The 7,824-nt window shown below is 48.8% G+C and overlaps 1 long non-coding RNA gene across 1 annotated transcript in view; it reads left to right on the top strand.

Annotated features, from left to right (window-relative positions):
* The window catches only part of LOC108446591, an 11,067-nt gene extending 3,627 nt beyond the window's left edge, over positions 1-7,440 (top strand). Inside the window, exon 2 of the long non-coding RNA XR_001861814.1 lies at positions 6,475-7,440. This is a non-coding gene — a long non-coding RNA (uncharacterized LOC108446591). The remainder of the gene's footprint in view (positions 1-6,474) is intronic.
* The last annotated feature ends 384 nt before the right edge of the window (positions 7,441-7,824 follow it).

The raw sequence follows: 7,824 nt of genomic DNA on the forward strand, positions 1-7,824 counted from the left end.
ACGCCTCCTTTGCCCTTCTCTTGACACGCCCCAGCACCTCAATGTATTTCTTGTAGTGAGGGGCCCAGAACTGGACACAGGATTTGAGGTGTGGCCTCACCAGTGCTGAGTACAGGGGACAGTCACTGCCCTGGTCCTTCTGGCTGCACTATTGCTGATGCAGGCCAGATGTTTTTGGCCACCTGGGCACACGCTGGCTCATGTTCAGCTGGTGTTGACCAGCACCCCCAGGTCCTTTTCCGCCAGACAGGTTTCCAGCCACTCTGCCCCCAGCCTGTAGCACTGCCTGGGGTTGTTGTGACCCAAGTGCAGGACTCAGCATTTGGCCTTATTGAACCTCATACTACTGGCCTTGGCCCATCGATCCGGCCTGGCCAGATCCCTGTGTAGAGCCTAAGACATAAGACTCTCAGGCCTTTAAAACTGCATGGGACAAGACAGTGGGATTATTTCTGTTGGGACAAACCCTGGCATCAGGAGAAGAGACTGTATTTCCCTGTTCCCGCTCTTTCCTTAGATGGCTTTGCAAGCCAAGAGAAGTCACAACCATCTCCGGGTAGAAGCTGCCAGTTTATTTCTCTCAACAGCCTCCACATTTACAGCATAAAAATCTTCATCTTCCCTGTGGTAAGAGTTTGGGGAGTTATTTTTTTGTTTTCTGGCTCCCTGCCATCAGCCCTGGTGGGACCCAGGGCAAGGCAGCAGTGCCACACAACCCAGATGTCAGCAAACCGTTAATCCCAAGGGACAGACCCCTGGGGTGAGAATCCCGCTACAACTTCTCCAATTAGACATCTTACCTCCTGCTTTGCCTCTGCTTTAGCCATTTCAGGCATATTTTATTGTTCAGACTCCTAGTTAAACAGCTGGGAAGCTCTGGATGTAAGCACACGGAGATTACTGGTTCAATAATAGAGTCAGGCACATTGGCTTTACATCGTTTTGCTAATAAAGCTGCAAAATAAAGCTGTTGACTCTTCTTTCATCAGCATCAGCCCCATAAGGCTCTCCCATGTCTCGCCTGGTGATTAGAGCAGAGGACTGGGAACGTGGGTCTGGAGTTCAGCCCTTAATGAGCCGCCTGTTCGGCATGTTTCACTCGGGGCTCTTGACCTCTTTGCACTTCAGCCAACTCAGCTGTAAAACTGGCTGAAGGATGGACCTCGTGGAAGCCATCCACCATGCCCCAGTTGAGTCTTGAGTCCAGATTCCATGGGTAAATACAAAATAAAAATCAACAACAATTTAAATTTGCAGTGACCCAGCTCAAATGCCATGAGGACGTCAGGTCTTGCCAGTGTAAACAGTGCTTGGTCTCTGGGGTTCCCCATTACAATGTCAGACCCAATTTAAGAGCTATCCCTGCAGTCTGTGCTGCAGTGAAAGAAAGCAGTGCTGCAGCCTCCAGCACAGACAAGGCAACATGGTGCCAGCTCCGGTATCCAGGTACACCAGCTCCTGCAGCACCAAGCAGTGCTAGGAAAACTGGGTGCCACTTGCAGTCCCAGGTGAGGGAAGCAACGTCCCCCTTACTCTCAAATCTCTGAGCTGCCAGACAGCCAACATCTCTTCCCTATCTGTGAAGGCCCCTCGTGGAGAAGTTGGCATGAATCATGCCAAGCACAGGAAAGCCTTAGTGCTCTCTCACACCATGTCCAAAACGTTTCCAAACTGTCCCTCAGGCAGGATGGCACCTCTGTCAGTACCCATCGCTCAGTGCAACAGAAGGAGGTGAAAGGAGGTGCTGGCACAGCTTGTTTGCTGTGTAACACCTTCCAGGTACGATGGTGATGCTGAAGAGAAGTTCTGCCTCACCGCCTCACCCTGTCCAGTACACACAATCTACTCACATGAAACACAGTGATTTCTCTCAAAGTTGAGAACAATTGAGAGCTTTTTCCCTCTCAACTGGGAGGTTGCAGGTCAGGCTTCTAGGTGACATAGAGAAGCCAGAGCTTCCAAGCTGGCACTTAAGGGTGGGGAGCAATGAAGAAGAGAGAGGCACCATTCCTTGGGATTTCAGCAGTGTGGAGTCAGCTTTGCATGTGCTGTTTGTCACAGCAGGCATAGCAAAACTGAGCAAGAAACTGTTTTCAGACAGAGCAAGAGCACCAGTTAATCCAGGCCTGTGACAAGGCCATTTGTTCCCAAACCTGCTCTGCACCTTCTCATACAGTCCTGCACTGTGCAGCTATGTGGAGATGAGACTCCTGAACCAAAAAGCTCTTCCTTGGGGATCAGCAAGAATTCCAGGTGTACTTCTCTGTCTGTCTTAGCATTATCCCACCTTGCACCATGCAGACATACCCAGCCAAGCATAGGCTTGGAAAAGGCTGAGGTTGAGAACTGTTTCAAAGCCTTCTCCATAACAAGTGCCTATCCCTCCATAACAAGTACTTACCCCTTAGCTGCCCCACAACGTGCCCTTTAGTGACTGGTGACTTGTAGGTGTGGAGAAGAGGCTGGAATGAAGCATCCTATGGAGTTGGGAAGGTGAGTATTTGCACAGCATGATGGGATCAGTGCAGGTGGCTGGGTGTGAGCGCAGACCTTCAGCGCACAATGGCAATCTCTGTTCTGGTGTAAGGATCCTTTTGCTGAGGATTTTCCATCCCTTGAGGAAAATATGCTAACAGGCTTTAAATAATTAAACAAATCACATTGCAGGCAAACGCAAGTTGATCTTTAAAATGCATTATCCTCAGAAGGCACTTGAAATGCTCAGTGCTTTATACCCTCCTCAGAGCTCTTCACACAGTAACTAATTCATCACACAAGGGACCACCCAGCTGCATCTCAACCACAGAGCAAATGCTGTGCCAGTCACCTCTGCCTTTAAAACTGTGTTACCACAGCTGGAGGCCAGGTTTCTTCAGCACCAACAAGCAGAGGCAGTGATACAACAAAGCTCTTTTCATCAGGCCAAGTTTGTGTGGAGGACGTATCTCCCAAAAAGCCAGTTGCTGATCCCAGATGGAAGGCGGGTTTCCCTTGTGGCCACGAGATGCTCTGGGGCAGCTGCAACCACCTCCTTGCAGGAAAGGGGAGTCATGTGTGGTAAGGACCACAGGTTTGGCTTTCCATGGGCAGAGGCCAGGAAATCAGCTACCTTGAGCATCTCCTCTGGGCCACCAAGGCCATGGATGGTGGAGGGACATTTGCAGGAGAAAGAAGACAGGAAGGCAGAGCAGCTGTGAGGCCATTCTGTCCACCTATTGTGATGCTACAGAACATATTTATCTGGCTCTCTGCAAGCTAATTGTTCTTATCCCCCAAACCAGCCCCAAAACTGCCTGATGACAAGCCCTTGCTGTCCCTGACACACTGTGAAAGGACAGGTGTACAGCTTGAGGCAGCAACCAGAAGGTCTGTCAGCCACAAGAAAGCCTGGCTGGCGAGGAGCAGGGAAAGTCCATGCTCATCCTCAGCTCCCCCCAGTGTCACCACAGCCAGGTGTGCTGGGCATTGCCCTTGCACTCACAGGACCCTGTCGAGGACAACTGGTGGACAAAGGGCACTGCCACCCCTTCTGCAGTTAGCTTTCCTGTGGTGGTGTTTGCCACCCTCAACTTTCCCCCATGCTGGGCATGGCCCAGAGCAGATGGGCTATATCACGTGGAGTTTAAATTATTTGACAGTTTCCCTTTTGGGATTAGGGAGCACCATGGAAATGGCTGCTCGTGGCACTGTGGGGCAAGCCCTGAGAATGTGCTGGGTGTCCTGGGGGCAGCTGCAGCTGTGAGCCTCAGAGCAGTCAGCTCTTCCCAGCAGCTCACAATTCCTTCTCCAAACTCACCTGGCCTCCAGGGCCACACGCTGCCATTCCTCCCTCCATCCCTCGCTCTTCCAAGCTGTCCAAGGTGAAAGGTCCACAGCTTTTTTCATGCTATTTCCCAAGCATTTGTTCCCCTCAGCAGTCCACACTGGACACACATGATGACCTTGCTGCCCCAGGCTTACCAAATAACATCTTTGAGATAGGAGATTTGGCCCCAGCCAGGCCAAAATTATTGTTGCTAGAGCTTGATTTCATAGCGAAAGCTGAGTCACAGCACTGTCTGCTGGACTTTCCAGCAGGAACTCACCCCTTTTCTTGTCCATGTTCCAACCTGAGCCCAGAGGCAATGCAGCTCTCACAGCCTTCAGTGGGGAGCAGAGGCCCTGGTACACCTTGATGGACGTATTGGAATCTCCATGGTCATTTCTGAGGGCCAGCAGGCTCAAGAAAAGGGTTGTGAAGACAAAAAGCCCCGCAGCACTAAAATTTCTCATGGTTGTTTATTGATTCTTTCACTCTCCTAGGCTTAGTTTATGAAATCTGATGTGAGGGAGGGTATTTTGGAAAAAACCTTTTTTTTAAAAAAAAGATCTAATCTGGGGGAACAAGTATTGTAGATTGGCTAAAAAAAAATCCTGATGTAAGAGGCAAAATAATAGAACAGAGAATAGGTGAATAAGGATTAAATCTGCTGGAATGTACTACTGCAAAAGTCTTACACAGGTGATGGAAGCAAAAAAAAATGTTTAAAGTGTTGTCAGAAGGGTGAGTAAAACACACAGTTCAAGAGATTGGATTTGTAAAAAACATTCTAGTGCTGCAGACGCCTGTGGGACAATCTCATTGGAAATATTCTCTAAAGTCAGGTCATGAAATTATTAGGAGAGCAGCCCATAGATCGAAAAAGAGAAATAGAGTTGATTCATGGGTGCTTTTGGGTGAGGGGAAAAAAAAAAAGAAAGCTAGGCTCAGCCTTTGCCACAAAGCAAAAAGAGACTTGGCAGATTTCTCATCAAAGTGTAAAGAAGCCTCTGGGAAAGAAACAGATTGATGCTACCAAGTTGTTTAAGATAATAACTACCTCCAAAGCACAAAGCTGTGGTTGGAGGTTAAGAAAGAAAGTAGCCTATGAGCAATTTGCACAGAACAGCTACAAAAGAGACCACATCGTTAAAGGTAGGGATGAAAGCATGTAATGACAGCTAGTTATCTTATTTCTTTAACTCAAGAAAACAGAAGGCACAGCCACTAGCTAAATTAAGAAGAATAAGATGAAGACATATGGATAGATGGGAGCCAGCCCTGAGGAAAAACAAATCAGCCTTTAGTGTCCTGGGGTGAGGAAGAGCAAACTGTGATGGGCCATATGTCCTCACCCCATCACCGGAGAGAAGAGGGAGGATCGGGATGAGCGGCATCCTGCACCAAGCACACTCAAGGCCATCCTGGGGCCAGCTCAGCTGCACTGGGATGTCCTGCTGGGGATGCATCCCAAGCAGGGCAAACAGGGGTGCCAGTCTTCTCCAGAGAATAGCATTAGAGCATGGACCTTGCAGGGCTTTCCAGGGAGAATTTTACAGCCTACCAGGAAAAGCAATGGTTTTGGTGTTTGAAATTTCATGAGTTGCTGGTGAGAGAAGGGAGGACTGTGTCAGCGGGGGAAGAGAGGAGGAAAAGCAAGCATCCCAGGAGCACCAGAGTGTCCAGGGACACCACTGAGATGAGAGCCATGGTGATGACAAACGTATGTGGGTGTTCATCCTTTGGCCTCACTGCCAGCAAGAATCTTTAGAGTTTATCAGAATTCTTAGGCCATCACAAGTTCAATAACTGGTTTGAGGAGCAGAGGAGCTGTGGGGGTGGCTTCTGTGAAAAGCTGCCAGAAGCTTCCCCAGTGTCCAACAGAGCTGATGCCAGCTGGCTCCAAGACAGAAGTGCCGCTGGCCTTGTCCGAGCCCATCAGGGACAGCGGTAGCACCTCTGGGGTAACAGAGTTAGGAAAGGGGAGGAAAAACTGAAAAAACAGCAAATGGAGACAAGAGTGAGAATATGTGAAAGAAACAACCCTGCAGACACCAAGGTCAATGAAGGAGTGGGAGGGGGTGCTCCAGGAGCAGATGGATGCCAAAAGGAGGCTGTGACCATGTGGGAAGCCCACACTGGAGCAGGTTCCTGGCAGCACCTGTGGCCCCCATGGAGAAAGAAGCCCAGCTGGAGCAGGTTTGCTGGCAGGACTTGTGATCCCGTGGGGGACCCAGCCTGTTCCTGAAGAACTGCACCCCATAGAAGGGACCCAGGCTGGAGCAGTTTGAGCAAAACTGCAGCCATGGGAAGTTCTCATGCTGGAGAAGTTAATGGAGTCCTGTCTCCTGTGGGAGGGACCCCACACTGGAGCAGGGGCAGAGTCTGAGGAGTCCTTTCCCTGAGGTGGAAGCAGCAACGAAGACAACATGTGATGAACTGACCACAGCCCCCATTCCCTGTCCCCCTGTGCCACTGCAGGGGAGAAGGGAGAGAAAATCAGGAGTATGGCTGAGCCTGGGAAGAAGGATGGGGTGGGGGGGGAAATGTTTTTAGCATTTGGTTTGACTTCTCATTATCCTACTTTGATTTGATTTGTAGTAAATGAAACTAATCTCACCCTGTCCTTATCTTGACCCATAAGCCTTTTGTTATATTTTCTCTCCCCTGTCCAGCCAAGGAGAGGAGTGATGGAGCTTTGGCAGGCACCTGGCATCCAGCCAGGTCAGCTCACCACAGTACCAAAGCCAACATTTTCATTTTCTGTAGGACTTTTTCTCCCCAAGGACTTTGGTTATTATTGAAGAGACATCAAGTATATGGAACCTGAATTGGCAACGTGTTATGGTGGTGTAAAGCCATGGAAAAGCAGAGCAGTGACTCAGGTGCCCAGTCTCAGTAATCCTCACAAATTTTCATTCAGGCCATAATGTAGTTCAAACAACTATTTGGAACACTTAGAAAATGAAGATGAAATGCATAAGGAACCACAAGAGACTTACAGAAAGGCACACAGCATGACCAAATCCTTCTCATTTTTAATATTTCTATTTCTCCTTCTAAACCTTTTCTTCAAACTTGAAAATAATGAGAAAATGTGCTTCCTTGTGACAAGCCAGTACTATCAGCTAAACAACCTCACATTCATCGTAGCACTCCAAGTGCTCTGGAATGCTTTTCAGCCCAGAGGATAATAGTATTAGACGACCAGAAAGGCTGTCCTGTAAAAGACTGTTATTATGATTTCCAGTCTCAGAAGTTGGCTTAATCCAGCTGAGCACACACATGTTATTTAGAGAGGAGACTGAGCTCAGACACTGCTATCATCGTCATCTTTATTGCAAATGAAGGGTTCAGCCAGTGAAAGGCAAGTCACGTTTTTTTTTGTCCTAAACCCTGCAAACCCTGGCTGTTGCACTTGTCTTTGCACTCTACAGCGAGAGTCTGGAGCTGCTGAATGCGGAGCTGTTTGCACAGATTTGCATCTGTCTAAAAACTCCTGTTTTCCCTCTTGTCACCTAATCAATCAAATGGCAAAAGATACACTCCCTGCACCCTCCTCTGTGCCCACACAAAAGGCAAAGCATGAGCATAGGTGGTAAGCTGTGAACCCTGTAACAAGAGCATTTTTTTTCACTGTCTCCTTGAATTTTCATGTTGTTCTTTCTCTGTCTGTGGAACAAAAGAAGAAGAGGCAATGATGCTCTGAATTGGGAAAAAAATAATCTGAGATTGTTCCCTGCATGAGAAAAATATGTTTGGAGGATTACTTGGGGAATTTGAACCTTAACTTGAGGAGAAAATGCTGCACAGCTTCTCTCCCAGGGTTTAGGCAGAACAGCTTCTTCCCAAAGGACTGGTTCTCCCACCCACATCTCCCCAGGCGAGCAGGACCCCACTCACATCCCAGCCTTTCAGGGACCAATCCCTGTGGATCAGCTTGCAGCTGGCACCACTGCTTGGAATTGCTCGAATCTGCCCATGCCAAAACCTGCGTGGGCCACTGCTGCCCCATCAGTAGGGTC

The sequence above is a fragment of the Corvus brachyrhynchos genome, unplaced genomic scaffold, assembly GCF_000691975.1.
Source record: "Corvus brachyrhynchos isolate BGI_N302 unplaced genomic scaffold, ASM69197v1 scaffold202, whole genome shotgun sequence".
NCBI lineage: Eukaryota > Metazoa > Chordata > Aves > Passeriformes > Corvidae > Corvus > Corvus brachyrhynchos.